The 16,642-nt window shown below is 45.0% G+C and overlaps 1 long non-coding RNA gene across 1 annotated transcript in view; it reads right to left on the bottom strand.

Moving 5' to 3' along the window:
* LOC139675014 (uncharacterized) overlaps positions 1-16,642 on the bottom strand; it is a 97,187-nt gene that overhangs the window by 35,714 nt on the left and 44,831 nt on the right. The window contains exon 4 of the long non-coding RNA XR_011698404.1: positions 15,347-15,460. This is a non-coding gene — a long non-coding RNA (uncharacterized lncRNA). The remainder of the gene's footprint in view (positions 1-15,346; positions 15,461-16,642) is intronic.

Here is a 16,642-nt window from a genome sequence, read left to right as displayed (position 1 = left end):
CAACCTAAGTGCATTCCTGGAGCAAGGCTGGTCTGGAAGCCTAAATAAAATAATATTCTTCAGCCTTGAAAACTGACACTAGACTTCAATGAGTGCTTTAAAGTCCTGTCCCCCAGACTAAGACCTGCACATTTCCTAAGCTCTTGTCTACACACAAAAATGGTGCTACTTTAACTAGACTATTGTACCTAAGGCAACACATCTCTCCCCTCTTCCATCCTTTTCTCTTCCGTGTGGGAAAACTCTCAAAAACAGCCTTATTTGGCAAAACCTTCCTTATTGGAGGTAAATACGTGTTTACCAATATGAGACTTACTAGCATCAGCACATCTAAGTAGGACTAGTGATAGCGTTACTGTTTTGGTAGCAAAGAATCACATCCATAAACAGCATGGATAGACTGTCTCAAAAGGGATGTACAGAGCAAACCTATGGAAAAAGGCAAGCAGAATAGGTCTAATGCATCTTCCTGCTAACAGGGCTTACAGCTGCACTCCACAGAAACCAAATGATCCCATCTGGGATAGTCAGGGACTTCTCAGACTCTCACAAAGCTGTACAGTAGCTGGTTAAAATGTGTGCACAATATTTATAAGGTACAGGCACCACCACAGAATTCGGACCTTCCACAGCATAAGCAGAAAACTCATGTTAGCTGAGTTCACTGGAAAACAAACAAACAACACCCACTAACAACTAAACAGAAGCCACAATGCATTCAGAGATACAAATAATAGATTTGCACACTAGTCTATCAGAAATGCTAATTTCCTGAATGGTATCAGAAATATGTGGGTGTGGCCCTTTGAAATTCTTGCCTGTCAAGGAAAATTGCATTGGCTAACACTGGGTTCCTGAAGAAAAAGAGAAAAAATGTATAGGAGATGTATATGTATGTATATATATATATATATATATATATATATATATATTCCCTTCTAGGAGAGCATCAGGACTATGGATTTTGGCAGATTGCATTTGATGTTCAAGATGCTTGTGAGCAATGCAAGTGAGTTTTTCAGGAACTGCAGTTGTACAGAAAAACCAATTTTATTTCTCAGTGGTACCTTCATAAAGGCAGCCTGGTACTAACAATAAGACGAAGAGTCATCATCATCATCATCAAACTTCTAACTTCTGTGTTCCTACTCTCAGGATTTTCCTGCATCAACTGTATTCCCACTAAGGCTAAACAACTTCCCAAGTTTTTTCTAAATGCTGCATTTAAAGCTTCGCCAATTCTAATATCCATAGTAATATTATCAAAGCCTTCAGTGTCTTATCCACTGAAGTTAGGATGACCTGAATTGCATTAGATTTTCCCTTCAACAGTGGTTGTTTCATTCTTTCTAAGTAAATCAGATGGCACTTAGTGCATACTTCTGGAGGAGGAAAAAACTAAAGACAGATGGATGTGACTCCCAGCAGGCAGCAGTTTGAAAACATGGCACCAAATACATCAATAGTCCCAGTCTGTTCTTTGACATCTCAGAGTGCCTCTTGTCTTCCTCAGATAATTTTCTTCAAAAGCATTCAGCCCTGACAAATGCTGAGCTGCAAAGCTGTATGAAATGGGATGATCCACAATGCAGCCATAACTGAGACACAGCAGTGCAGTCAGAACTGCAAGAATACTCCTAATGCATCAATGCTGGTGAAAATCAGCGTGCAGGCAGTGTTAGTCAGCAAAAATGAAGGTACTGGCAACATGGCAAAGTTCCTCTGGAACAGCCCCTCCTTGCTGCAGGGTTGGAAGCCCCATGCTGAGGAGCTGGGCAGCCCCACAGAGCTGTGGGTATCCAAAGCTCCCTGTTCCCAAGAGGAGCAGGCGTGCCAAGAGGTCATCAGCTGAACTGCAGCAGGACAGAAAAATGGGGGATCAGTTCTCTAGGCCAAAAGCAGACTTGTCAAACAAGCATCAGGTTCCAGCATTCCCACTTGTTAGTCAGGAACCAGAAAAAAGTTATAACCTACACTGACAGAGCATGCACTGTCAAATTCCTAATACCTTTCCTTTCTGACACCAGTGATCATGGAGGGGGGGAAAGGTCCAACTGAGATCGACTGTCCTGACTCCCAGCAGCCCCACAGGAAGAAAGGAGACAGCAGTAGGCACTAATTCTCTTGGTTGCAAGTGTCTGAAGGCATCCTCTTTCCTTCATAACTGTTCTCTTACTCAAGGGTTGATTGTGCTGCTAAGCAGTAGTGATTTTGAGAATACTGATTGTGAGCTAAATGAACTGAACAGGCATGTCCACCTCTTCCTTTCGCTACAGTCATATAATATCTCTCCCCACTTTCTAGTTCACCCAAACCTCACCGTTGCCTTCTTCTGCTTGATTACAAGTCACATCTTCCCTCTCCCCTCCATCTGTCCTTCCTCTTCAATACTCAACTGCTGACCCCACGCCCCCTTCAGTGCCTTCCCCTTCCTGCTCCCAAGCTCCCTTTGTGTCCTTTCAGCAATTCTTTCTTTATCATGCTGATCTCCCCTCCTCAGCACAGTGCCACAAAGCCTTCCCCAACTCCTCCAGGGGCACCAGTCTTAAAGTAATCCCTTCTCATCATCACTATCTCTCCTTTATCATAAGCCTCTTGTTTGACCTGCCTGAATTGATAGGTGCAGACAAGTTTGCAGACACACATCCAAATTTGATTTATGAAAAGATTGATAATGAGGATTTTGTGCATGGATGTACATTACAACAGACCTTCACAATCATGAGGCTGTGTCAGGTCGCCACTGTCTCCTGCTGGCCCAGGTAACAAAGGCTAAGAAAGGCTTGCAAAGCCTTTCATGTCCTGTTTGGCTAGGACGTGCTAGGAGTAAGGAGATAACTTTTCTTTCTGCTCTGAAGTCTGCTTCAGACTGGGTACTTGCTCTCCAAGTTCACCAGGCCATTGGCCAAATGAAACCCCCATTTAGCTGGGAGAAGTCACGTAGAGGTCCCTGAGCTCATGAGGAGCATGGTGTTCCTGCACTGGCCAAGGTGCAAATGGGCTCTTGTGGGTTCCTCAAGATTCATCTCATTAAGTCCTGTTTGATTTAGATCTTGATATCTTTGAGACCATCATCTTTCTTTTCCAACTTCCGGAACTAAAAAACATGTGTGTGACTTTGCTAACAATTGCTGGACTACTTTAACATATGACTGGGGCAAGTTAAAGCAAGGACCAAGGACACCTAATACAGGAGTTTCCCATGAGAAAAGCTGGAGGTAACCAATCTCCTCCTAAAAATGACTGAGTACAGTACAGATTGATGATGACAGTAGACTGAGAACAGGTGGTAAAAATACAAGCACCTCTCCCCTTTACCCACAGCTCAAAGCATCCAATCACCTTCACCCCTGCTAATCCTGGCATTATGTCTTCTCCAAGTGCATCTCCAATGTTCCTGCTTCCAAGAATGTTGTTCCAAAGTGACCTACTTTTCATGTACTCCTTTTGAGAAGTATTTACATGAGAAATCAGAGGATGGAGGCTACACAAATGAATGTTTCTGATCATTCACCTCCACCATATTTTAATTGCCTTAATCACCTTGTGCATATCTGCCTGGCACACACCCTGGCACATCAGAGACTGGGAAAGGCCAAGGTGAATGCTCCCTCACTTACAGCTTACCTGAGAGACCTGAAAGGACTTTTTTACATCAGAAAACATCAGATCTGCACTTCTGTCAAGTCCATTCACCCATAAAAACAAGAGTATACCTCACACCCAAAAGCCCACCTGGGTAGCCCATGGCAGAAGGCACAACAGTGACAGAGGTGACAGACCTCCCTGACAGCTGCTTCTTTGCTGATTCTGCTGGTGTCTGTCTGCTCTTCCTTGTGCATAGACCCTCAGGTGTGGACCTTCCCACCAAGTCAGTGTCCAGCTCCATCTTCATTTTCCAGTCTCCATTTTCCTATTCCTTGCTTGCTTGCTTTCTTGTCCATGTTTGGTTACTTTCTAAACTTACTCTTTCCATTTTTTAGCAGAGGTTATATCCTGTTATCGATTTATTCATTAAAATGACCTGCATTTGCGGGAGGGCCAGTCAACTTCTCAAGGCACTGCCCTACTGCTGATCTGTCAAGCAGCATCAAGGACAAGGAGGAAGCTGAATGCTGGGTCTGGATTCTTTTCACAAAACCAAAGGCTGGCTTTTCTCCAGGGAAAGCAATGACACTGCATGTCCCCTCTGCCACTTGGGCCCACAGCAGGGCTCTCCAAAGAGAAACTCTGAGTGCAGAAGCCCTCCTAGCAGAGGGCTAGTAATGGCACAGTTCCTTAAAGCAGTCCCAGCTTCAGGATCTAAACCTTGAACAGGATTAATTACCCAGCAAGCAGCTTGTTAGAAACTGTGTTGGCACACAGATAAGGGGAACTGTAATCGAATCAGCCAATTAACCAGCCGATGGTGCTGAACTAAAAGTGACCCCATCGTTAATTGTGGTTGTTTCTCAGCAGTTTTCTCATCACATTGGGTGCTCAGGAAACGGGAGAGAAAGAGGGCTTATCCAGGTGCTTAATTTATTTCTGCTCTCAAACAGGAATCATGGGATATAAACCTCATGACAATTACATAGCAGAGCTTTAAATCTTATTACACCTACTCTTCCTGAAAGAGAGGGGAGATGAAAGTCCTGGAAAAGCAGAAAAGAAGGACTCCTTACACTTTTCAGCAGAGTAAACAGCTGTCCAATATAATGAAGCCTTCTTGAAGTAGTTTACCTGAAGGTAAATTTTCTGTGTGAGTGGTGTGTGAGAGGAATTCCTCTCGCCCTCTCTGCCGCATGGCCTGTGGCCCATCTGCATCGTGCAGAACAGAGCCGGTGCTCTCAAAGGCAGCTGACATGAAAAGCTCAGGATGGCCTCGAGCTACAGCTGTGGATCTGGCTCCAGACTTCCCCTCAGTTCAGAGGTGTTTGAATCTCAGCCCCTTGTGGAGCTTTTGAGCCAGATGGAAGATCCAGGAATGAGTTTCCTTAAAGTTCAAGAGGGTTCAAGAGGTTTTGCTTTAAATCCATCTCTAGGGATGACCTAAAGCACTCAGTGATGCAGAACAAAGGTCTATCTTCTTGTGGCTGCTTCCCTAAAGGAAATGGTTGGACAATTCTTTGTTAGGAATTAATCTCACATGCTCCTGAACAGCTAACCCCTCCCTGGAGTAGGGCTATAATGAAAGAGTGTCAGTTACAAGAATGAGTACATTAATTGCTAAGTGTAACTTTGCTTCCTGGAGGATGTGGAGTCTGCACTGATCTAGACCCATAACACAGTCTCTGCCATACCTGCCTTGGACTTAAAGTCCATCTTCTTCTGCATCCTGTCTGACAGTAGTCAACATGGAGGCTTAGAGTAAAACAGGTGAGAGGAGCAGGATGGAGATTCTCCCAATTTCTTGCATTTTAGAGCAAAGAAACTCCATGAGCTGGAGGTTATGTCTGGATCCGAGTTTAGTATCCCTGTTAAAACTACTTTCATATCTTTCCTAAGACCTTTGAACTCATACCCATGTCACTGACTCGTGTCCTGTGGTAATGAGTTACAGGTTTGGCCATGCATTGCTGAAAAATCTGCTCTTTTCTCTTTCCTTTAAAACCTTTTCCTGATAACTTTGTTTCCTGTCCCTTGCTCTCATGCTGTGATAAATAGCAAATGACCATTCCTTGCGTCTCTGTTCACATCACTGACTGATCTCTAGTGTGGTCCCCTCAGCTATCACATTTTCCAGCTGAAGAGCCTGGTTACTGTCCCTTCACAAGGGAGTAATTTCATACCTGTTGCCTTAATGTTTGTCCCTCCTGACCCACAGCTCTTCAAAATTTCACCCTATGGCTGCTCCCAGCTCTGTCCCTGCCTCCCGCTCCCAGCCAGAGCCCCCTGTCACCCTGCAGGACTCCTGCACAGCCACACTTTTTCTCATTCCACTACATCCTCTTTGGGGGACCGACTGCAAGCAGCATTCAAGACACATGCACCATGGATTTATACAGCAGTATAATGATGTTTTCTGTTTTGCTGCCAGTTCCTTTCCCAACCGTTCCCTCCCCCCACCTCCAGTTTTCCTCCCCAGGATGGCTCCAGATCTCCCTTCTGGGTGGTAATAGCTAATGTACGTACACATCCACTTATCCTTGTTTTTCCCCACATTACTTCAATGTGTATCCACATGGAATTTCATCTGCCATCCTATCACCCACTCACTCTGTATCCTGCAGCCCTTTGTTCATTACAGCTTATTACAGCAAGATCATGGAAAAACAAGCTCATTACGGTTGAGAAACTCACGCCTTATTCCACTGACTGAGGGGCTGCCTGTGTTGGAGGTGGTGCTGACTGCTTGAATTTCTTCCCAGCTATTAACAGAGGGCCCAGTGTGCACTCCCATTCCCTACCCAGAGGGGCAGGATTGATTGAGGCTCCTTCATCAGCCAAAAGGGCAAAGGATCACATGCACAACACACCATTATTTCCCTACTGCTGGCAACTTTCTCCCAATAGACTGCTAATGGCAGTCACCTATCCACATTCCCCTCCAGCGCTACCCTGTTCCAGCACCACTGCTTCTCAATAGAGGGAGAGAGATCAGCTGGAGCAAGACCCTTCCCAGCACAGCCCAAACTTGCACGTTAAGGATCCATGTGGAACAAGGAGAAGGGAAGTCCACTGGGCAAGGCTATCAATATTTGTCATTATAGAAAGGTAAGAAATAGCAGTGAAACCCAAACCCTGACTGCACCACCTACTCGGACCAATTACCGTGGAAGAGACCAGGGCCAAGGACGTTTTCTCCCACTGGGTATTCCATGCAAAAACACTTCCCTCCCCCGTTTCCCAGAGGAGACTTGTTGTGGGGTACCCTGGAGAGAAATGACCTAATATTAGAGTCAATTAGGTTTTATAATTTTATCTCATTATTCCTGGTTATGTCTGTTATATCCACTTAAACTATTCCCTTCCCTTGTGGAACTCACACTTGGCAAGCACATGGACATCTGTAATCTCATTTTTTCAGGCTCCTTGTTATCTATGTTCCTTTTTTTTCATTTTCCTCACCAATCAGCCTCTCCAGTCCTACAGTACTGCATCTCAGTGCCTCTTCCTATATCCTCATGAATTTATCTATACCTTTCTACTGTGATACAGAACAGAACTCAAAGCAGTATATTTTGTTTGGGATCTCATCAGGGGTTGAGAGGAACCAGTGCCTCCCTCAGCTCTGATTTGATGCCTTTCCCTACACAGATAAGAATCTCATTAGCTACCTTTTTCCCCTACCATAACACACTGTAGTCACACATGATCCAGCTTGCTGTCCACTACCACACTCCCATCCCTTTTAGCATAACAGCTCCCCACGTCCCTCTTCCACTAAATCACTATGGGCCAGCTGACCTAAATGAATTATGCTGATTTGCACCAGTTAAGGATTTAGCCTTTTGTTTGGCATAAGTCTTGAGGCTGCTGTCTTCATTCCGGGTCAAATTCCACATCACTCCTTGCTCCTATTGCTAATCCTAGCAGGTTTGGGGGGCTTTTTCTCCAAGAGAACAGATGTAACTCTCTACTCTGGTATCACTTGTGCATTTCCAACCCACAGAGCCCACGAGATGACTGAGTACCCTGCACCTTTAGATACTTTCTCCCCAGAACATCGCATTTCATTTCAGTCTGTATATGCATGGTCTATACATGGTACACTGCCACTCAACAGTACAGATATGAGAATTCCTTTCCAGAATGACTGGGAATGTGTAGTTCAAACAAAGCTGTGTCTGATTTTCCACTTCTCTCCTTCTGGTTTCAGTGGCAGCCATGCCAGCATGCAGGCAGATCCCAGGAGTGTCACAGCAAGGTCTGTGAGAGCTGCTCCACAGCCTGCAGTCTCCTGCACCACGAGCTTTCTGAGTTTCAGATTTCATCTGGCTGGCTCATCCAGCAGCTCCTACAAAGCCCTTCCACAGCGAGCTCCTGCAGTGCACATGCCTTTTTGTCAGATGCCCAAAACATTGCATGAGAGTTGTCAGGATTCACACCAAGATAACAAGATTATCTCGCTCTACATGTCCTAACCAGGAGTGGGAGGCTTCAGGAAGTGGGAGACTTGTCTCATTGTGCCATAACTGCATCTTTTTTGCCATTAATCCCACAAAGGATAGGATGTTGTGAGGGTCTTTTGCTTGCTTTTTGGAGGACTGGCATGCAGTGAAAAGTTTGGCAGAATCTCCTACCCACACAATACAATGACAAGATGTAGAGCTGTGGGAAGACAGAGGGGGCAAATATCTAGCCACCTTCTTACCATGCTGGCCCTCAGAAGAGAATCCTTCCCAGCCTGTACAGTGACTAAAGATGTGCTTTCCCCTCTATATCAAAGAAACAGCCCATCATGTTCTCATGAGCTCCAGCAGGAATTGATAACATTCATTCTTGGCCTGCCAGAGTCCCCATGAGGTCTTGTAAACTAAGCACCACCTTAGCTGTACTTGCTATACAGGTAATTGAAGGGGTAAGTCAGCTGTATGTACTTACCAGGGAATTCCAGAGATTCCTGTTTATAGCAACATTAAAATCCCCTTAACCACAATTAGCACAGATAAGACAGGTAGTGTGGGACAATAGATTTCCTCCACAGATTTCCTTTATCCTCTGCAAAAGATCTGGTAGACTTTCACACCTTGGCCTACCTTTCTAGTCCTTTCTCTACATCCATACAAAGACAGAGCACAGTGTTACTGCTGTTTGCAGCAGCTGGGGAAAGGCCCCTGCAATCTGTACCATGAAGCTGAAGCTGCTCCAGGATCCAGACACCCACTTGGACTGTGGCTCTGCAGGATGGCAGGACCAGCTGGAGGGAGCCCAGTGCCAGTTCAGCGCGAAGCACTATGTATCTGAAACATCTGAGATGTCACTTGCCAGCTCGCATTTACTTAAAAAATGAAAAAAGATAAAGAGGGAACTTTGCCCTTGCAGGGTTGCTGCTTGATCAGGTATTACATTATTTTCCAAGCCTCCTCTTTCCCTGCAGCTAACAGAGGCCATACCATGTGCTATGCAATTCAACTACCTAGGCAGGAAATCATTTGGGCTCCCTCCTGATGCAGACAAAAGTCGAGTAGCCTCGGGAGGCATTTTAGAAGGTACAGCCATGTTCTTAAACTAGGCACCTGCATGCTGTGCAGCTGCACTGGGCGGCTTCTCCCCCATGCTCCCTAATGTCCCCAGTGTGTGTGATTGCTTGGTAGCAAAGAGAGCCTTCATCCCCTCCACGATCTGGCTCCTGCCCCCAGGGGTTTAGGAGAACATACTTAAAAAACCCTCCTGGGAATTCACTCAAGCTCTCTGTTTACACAGCAGATTGGTGGCTCCTCGTTTGAAGTCAGGATTTAAGCTGTTCTTTCTAATTACAGAGAGACTGTGAAACCTGAGAGATCTCTGCTGGTGAAGACTAAGCACAGAGATAAAAAAAACAGTTGCATAGGCAGAACAATACTACATCCAAACCCTAGAGTTTGCTATAAACAGTAGGCCCCTGCAGCAAAATAGGACATATGAAGTTATTCGTCCCCTATAGTCTCTTTTCATCACGCTGTTTTCTGCTCATCACCTCTGTTCCTTGCAAGTATCACCAGCACTCAAGGACATTTGTTCCACTTTGTCTACTATATAGGGAGGGATAGTAGAAAATATCTGAATTCCAGAGAATTTCCCTAGACAGAGGAATGAAAGCCAGGGTATTTCCATCCTCTCCAAACTAACAGCTGCCATGGGATATAACTACATTAACAGATGATACACTGAAATTAATTTGAACTGATCAGCCACTAATGTTTCCATTAGGAGAACAAAAGGCAATATATTACCATCCCATTACAGAAAGGCAGCTACAGTTTTTAAAGGATTCTTTAGTAACTCTGATGTTTCTAAAACACAGAAAATGCTGCTCCAGTGCCCCAGTTCCTGTGCTGATGTTCCTTCATGCATGCTTGCAAGGACAGGATGGAAGGGGAGATTCGGGGCAAGCTGGGACAGCAATGTTTGCTCCCTCCCAGGGTCTCTTGTCTCAACGGTGTAAGGTGTCCCATGAGCAGGGCTGGTTCTTACAGCCCGTAACAGGATGGCCTCCTGAACCTGCCTGGAGCCTCCAGACACTGCCATCAGCTGCGGGAGGTGGGACACCACCTCAGTTCCTTTGCTGCCACGAGCAAGCGTGATGTTTTGGCAGTTGACAGAGGAGGCAGGAGGTGGAAGCAAGGTGAGAAAAGACTTTGGGAACTTTCCCAGCACATCAGAAACAGTTCTTAAGCAGCACAAACCCACAGCTGATTGGTTCCTAGTTCGTCTTGTGTGTGTGAACCTCACGGGGAATACATTAAATAGAAGGTGGAAAGCAACAAGTTTGAAACAAGCTGAAACACATGAGTCTAGTCGCATCCTGGAAGCAAGTCCAGTCCTTTCCTCACCTGAGTCTCTTTAGCAAAAGAGAACTGCCTTCTGTTGCCTGAGGGCAGTGCCTGTCCCCTTGGCTCACTGAAAGGCCAGCACTTCAGTAATCAGATTAAAAGCCTCAAACAACAGCTGTGTTTGTTCTCCGACTTAAAGGCAAAATAATTATAAATTATTGTTTTCCTGTAAATTAAAAGACTGTTTCCTCTCCTCCTGATTTCCAATTTGTTTCCTGAATAAATACATCACAGAATGAACTGCTTGGATCACACTGATCTGTGCAGACTTCATAACTTTATAATCTCTTATCTGAAATGACTAAGGGAAGGGGGCCATAAATCCCATTGAAAGTGAATTCCTTCCAGTGTTATCCACTATTCAAATGGATATAGGCTGAATAAATTGACCTGATTAATTAAAAACTGCAGGGCACCATTGGGAGAGACTAATGTAAGTCTTCACTGATCACTCTCCCCCCAGATTTCTGCATTATTTTAAAAGACACAACCCCCAATGCCCTGGTTTAATTTACCCCAGACCAAGTGACACCAGAGTGGGATACTTGTGTCCTGTGTTTTGCCTTACATGTTCCTTTTGCCCTGCAGAACAAACACAGCAATCCTCACACCTCCATGCCAGCACAACATCCTACCGTGGGCTCCTCTACTGAGTCTAAGGGACTCCTTGCACATATAGCAATGTGCTACATCTCAAATGCTTCTTATCCTTGGAGCTTCTAAGCAAAAATCATAGCAACAAAAAACTCATTACAGGAACTTATGTTCAATGCTCTGTGACAGAGAAGAATGTAAGCCCTGTTTGAAGGTAACTAAGTTGTGGCTGATGTAGGGAACCAGTCCAGATCCCACGGTGGACACAGCTGCAATACCATCCTCCTGCCCACTGGTACAGCCTGGGACATGTGCCTGCTGTAGAGAAAACACCACATAAGTGTAATGGTATTTATGTGGCTGAACCAAGGTGTGATGGTGAGAATTTGATGCAAATTTTCTACCCACTGCTCGCAGTTTTAATGCCATTTGGGTATCAAAAACCTCAGTAAAACAAGACAGTGCCACAGAAGCCTCTATAGGAAGGTAAGTTTGTTTTGATGGGAAGAAAATTAAAATTCCCTCAGTTCTCACACTCAGAGTCTTATTTACTTCCATAATCACCTTCTCCTCTCTCCCCTTCACCCATTGGACCAAATCTCAGCCAAATCTCCCATGGGTGTTTGATGACTTGGCAACTACTTCAGCAGGTGAGCCCTTCAGGATTTGTTATTAGGAGCAGAAATGACCACTGTGAAATCTGATACAGTTTTTGTGCATATGGCAGGAACAGAAGAGCACAGGCAGAGAGAAGCTTTACCAAATCTGCAGTGTAAGTCATTCTTCTCCTGTTTCTAAGTGAGGATCACCAGCTTTCCAGCTCTAATATTAAGCATGGAGCAGGAGAGCAGCAGCGAGACAGCTGTGGTGATGAATTTTCATTTCTTTGTTCTCAGAGAGGAGGGTACAGACTCTGAAGGCAAAATAGTGAACAAGGGAGGCAGGGGAGAGAGAGGGGAGAAAAAGCCGGTAGATGTTTCTGGTGCTTATGCTGAAATTAGTGGTGTGAATTTGTTTTCAAAGGAGAAGAAAGCACAATTACCCCCACTCTAGCACACACACGCTCCACCACCCTGCCCCTTGCACTGACTCTGCCATGCAGGGGGTGACCCTGCTGGGCCTGAGGCAGGGCCCTGCTGCACAGGCAGCAACAGCACTGGTGGGGCTGGGCAGCTTCTCCACGGGCTCCTGTGCCACACACCATAGGGCAGTAACTTCTGCTGGGGTAAGAGGCTTGTGTCCTTGCTAGGGGCTTCTCTGCTCCACCTTACATATGCATGTGTATGCAGACTTTGCTCCTGAGTTGCTGGAGTTTTACTCTAAAATAGCAGGCAGAAGAAAGAGCTGGTTATTCTGCTGCACCAGAGCAGACAACAGCACTCCAAATGACCGTCAGCTCTTTGGGTTTCCATGAATTTTTTAACTTTTTAACTACCTGTCACAGAAAAGGATCCCCCTTACTAAAGTTAAAGCAAGGCCAGTATCAACACCTCTGTTACAGTAGCACCTCTGTCCCAGACCTGGCTAACTTGACTTTAGCTCACTGAGTTCTTGCTTCTGAGGGCAAGAACTGTGTTTTCTTCATCTGCATGTATTTCTGGTGTTTGGCAGAACAAATCTTCTGCAGTGATACACTGGTGAAACCCCCAAAACTAATGATCTTCATGTTCCTGGGGACTAATGACTGAAATCTACGGTTCAGTAATGCCCTCTGCAACTCTTGCTTGTTTTAAAGCTCCTAAAACCATTTTCTGTCTCTGCTGTCACACAGAGTGATCAGACACATGTGAAGAGGCCATCAAAACAGAGAATTTAGGAGGTACTCATATAATCTACTGGTTTACAAATTATGTGGACTAAGAAGTTCCTGCCCTTGTACCTTTTGCTGTGTCTTCCCAGGCCGTGTTGCAGCTCCCTGCCTCCTCAGTTGTGTCAGAAGAGAAGAGTTCATAGGCTGTGACGCAAATCAAGCACAGAATGATCTGGGAAAATATAACTTTTTTTTAATCCCCTTCAGTTATTTTTCCACAATGAAGTGTGTACTAGAAGATGGAAGTGGCTTTTTCTTTTGGGATAATTCAGTTTCCCTACAGTAGTGTTAGCTTCCCACAATACCAAGGTAAAAAAAACTTCCACAGATTTATATGAAATTGTTCTTATGTCTAGAGAGTAGGAGGGACAGGTAGGCTATCAGAAAATGCCAGCTACACTGCAGCTGCATGGGCAGACAGAGCTGCTTTTCCCTAAACAGTCTCAAACCAAGTGTAAGGAAGAGCATGGACTTGAGATGTGGTGAATAAATCCCAATACTCCAGAACATGAAGGGGGGCAGGAGTGGCTCTATATAAACACTGAAACAAGGTCTCCTGCAGTTTAGGGAAAAGTAAAGCCATGCAGAGCTGAAGGACAGAGAACTGCTGGTCAGATGAGGACCAAACCCTTGAGAAGGCAATAGAGTCTGTAGAGGACAGGGCTGGTTTGTAGAAGCATATAGAGCAGCATTAGAAAAAGACCTTTTTGCCTTTCTAACAGTGTTCAGGACACAAAAAGTCGATATAGTAAAATGTATCTGCACTGTTAAAGTTCATGGTCTCCTCAGAGTGGGCAATCTGGAGATTGTTTGACTGTCCTTTAAATCCTACAACATGTCCTAGGAAAACAAATTCTTGAGCAGAAAAGTCTAAGGCCACTGATAGGAAAATGAAGATGAGTGCTCTTTCCTGAAGGTGATAACCAAAATTCTGGAGTTTTGTGGGCCCTGAATTTTGTCACAGTAGAAGCCAGGAAGCCTTGTAAAATGAAAATGAGTCACATAGCTGTGCTCTGTGTGGTGCTTGCTGAAATAAGGACTCCAGTTATTTGTGTGGGGGAAGGGAAAGCACAGTTACTCTATTTGCCTGCTGTGTTTGCTTAAAAAGTCCAGGGCATGTGATGAGTTGATCTTTTCCTATTTAATGACTTTGAATTTCCCTCTCCTCTAACACTGTAACCAGACTCCTTGTAGGGCACTCATTTTCCAGCTCAGGCATTTGTCAGTTTGTTCTTCCAAGGCAGGAAGTGAAAGGCCCCATATTTGTTGGAGGAATATAGAGCTCTATAGATGCTTTTGCAATTGTTGCAGGGACAACAGGGCCCTGCCACCTGGCTTTCTGACTCATCAGCTTCAGCCAGGTCTGTTACTCTCTACTGACCAAGGACAGAGCTTTGGGAGGGGAATGCATGGAGAATATAATGCGCCTCTTCTTGTGAAGCAAAAGAGCATAGGGAGCCCTGACAGAAGGAAGTGGCAGGGGATAAGTAACCCTGATACGGAGGGGAAAAGAGGGAAATGGAAAAACAGTGTGCAAAGAGCTGGAAGGTGTTAACAACCTCAATGAGAAGTTCAGAAGCAGATAATGACCCATTTTACTCCAGAGAGACCCAAGGACAAGCCAGGTTGACACCAGAACACAGACACCTGTGTGTGGACCCAGACAGGGCAGGTGAGCCCCTTCTGTCCGGTGTGTGATGCAGATGGTATGGGTCATGTGCTGCCATACAGAGGTGCCACAGGCACCAGGGCACACGGTGCCTTCATCCCCAAGTACACCTCTTCCACTTTGTTGTAGATCTATACAAACACTTTAAAAGTAGCCAGGAAAACTGCTGCCATTTAGGTGGATCTTCTCTGAGGAATACACATGACTGAGGTCTCAGTAACCAGGCTTTATCTTGGAAATATTAGGTTCACTCCCTTCACAAATGTCAGAGGGCTTTTCAGCACAGTGCAAGGAACCTGTGCTCTGAAATTACCAAATGGGAAAACATTAGGGGCTTTGTAATGAGTTCCCATACAATAGCAGAAAAACACCCTGATCAGATTCTTGTGAATCATCTGCAGACCTCTGCAATCCCTGTGCTGCAATCCCTGTGCTGCAATCCCTGTGCTGTGCCTCAGGGCAGGTACAACCAACCTGTGCAAGAAGCAAGCAGTGCCCAAGTACGAAGCTGTGCCACAACAAAGCCCTCGACCCCAAAACTGACCCTCCAGGGTCCCCAATGACAAGAAGCAGGCAGAGAGGTGCTGGGGTACAGGAAGGGCAAAGGGACAGCAGAGTGACCAGGCAAGGCTGGAGCACCACAGAGAACAGGGAGGCTTTTGGAACACAAAGGAAAGAGAGGTTGAGGGAGGCAAGGCACACCATGAATTAAGGTAATACATATTGAAGACTGTCTCTGGAAGCAGTTATTGATAAAGGATAGAGGATAAAAGAGATTTAAGTGTAACTTGTAACACTGAGGTAAGGCTTACCTACCATCCTGGTTCTGCACCGCTGGAACATGTAGAGATTGATGGGATCAGTTCATGCAGAAATAACTGCTTTCTAACTCTTCTCTTTACAGGAGTGAGTTTTTCTGCCTCTCTGAAACTGTAGATAAATACTCATCAGCAACAACAATACAAGGAATTAACACTGCAACATATTCAAGTCCCTGGATCTTATTTTGCTAAACATGATTCTGCCTCTTCAGCATGTTGGTGGCTCAGCATAGTTGGCATAAACAACTGGCATTGGTGGGGTGTCACAGTAGGGCATCTTGTTACTGTTCATCAAATATCAGCAGCTTCCACTGTGTTCCACAGAAAGAGGCAGTAAAGTGTCTCATCTCATCCAGTTCTCATGTGTGATTGTATCAGCATTTTTCTGAGATGCAGTTAGTTGAGTTCTAGTAAAAAACTGTCACTCCACCTTTGAACAGATGATAGCGACATTTCACCTACCCTCAAAGAGAGACACTTTCTAGAGATTAAATCATAAACCCTGTCACCCTCTGCCAGTTTGAAAGTGCATGAAGCAATAAACCCTGCATTTCTCTGGCAGTAAACAGCATGGCAATTAGCACAGAAAATCCTCACTGGAATAGTTCTTGTAAGTGAAATGCCTGCGACCTTCCCTCAGTCTAAAAGACATGACAGCAATAGACAAGAAGGACCAAAGACTTTTTGATGACTCTTTCCCAACCTCTTCATACAGCTCTTTTCCTACAGACATAGGAGTTGGAGGAAGAGCACTGAGTCCCTGCCAAAGAAACACTTCACAATGCTCCATGCCCCAAGCAGAGGAGAACGAGCCTCTTGTGAGATACCAAGGGACCAGGACTGCTTTGATTTTGCTGAGGCAAATGTACTACCTCGACAGCTCTCACACACTCTGCAAGGGCTGCGCTGATTTTCCATAAATCAGAAAAATCAACACCAACAGGCTTAGCCCATTGCTTCCCACTGCCCCTGGCTCTGACTGCCCAGCACAGGCACAGCTCACTTTGTTTCCCCTCGCAGTGCACATGGGGTGCTGGATTGTATCTAGTTCCTATTTCCTCTGGTTTTATTCTTTTCAGTGAGTGATCCTCTATTTTTTCTTTTTATTTTTTTCTTTTATCTTTTTTTTTCTTTAAATCAGCCTGAACACATGCTAGACTTCATGCTTAACACCACTGGGTTTTCCCCCATGTTGCCTTGCCATGACCTATGTTGTTTTGGTGGATGATTTCTTCTACTCTTATTATTTCCAAATCTCAGTACATTTGTTGGTTGCTGAACATACTCCACA

This window comes from Pithys albifrons, chromosome 8 (genome assembly GCF_047495875.1).
Source record: "Pithys albifrons albifrons isolate INPA30051 chromosome 8, PitAlb_v1, whole genome shotgun sequence".
NCBI classification, from domain to species: Eukaryota; Metazoa; Chordata; class Aves; order Passeriformes; family Thamnophilidae; genus Pithys; species Pithys albifrons.
This window is presented reverse-complemented; position numbering and strand designations above follow the sequence as displayed.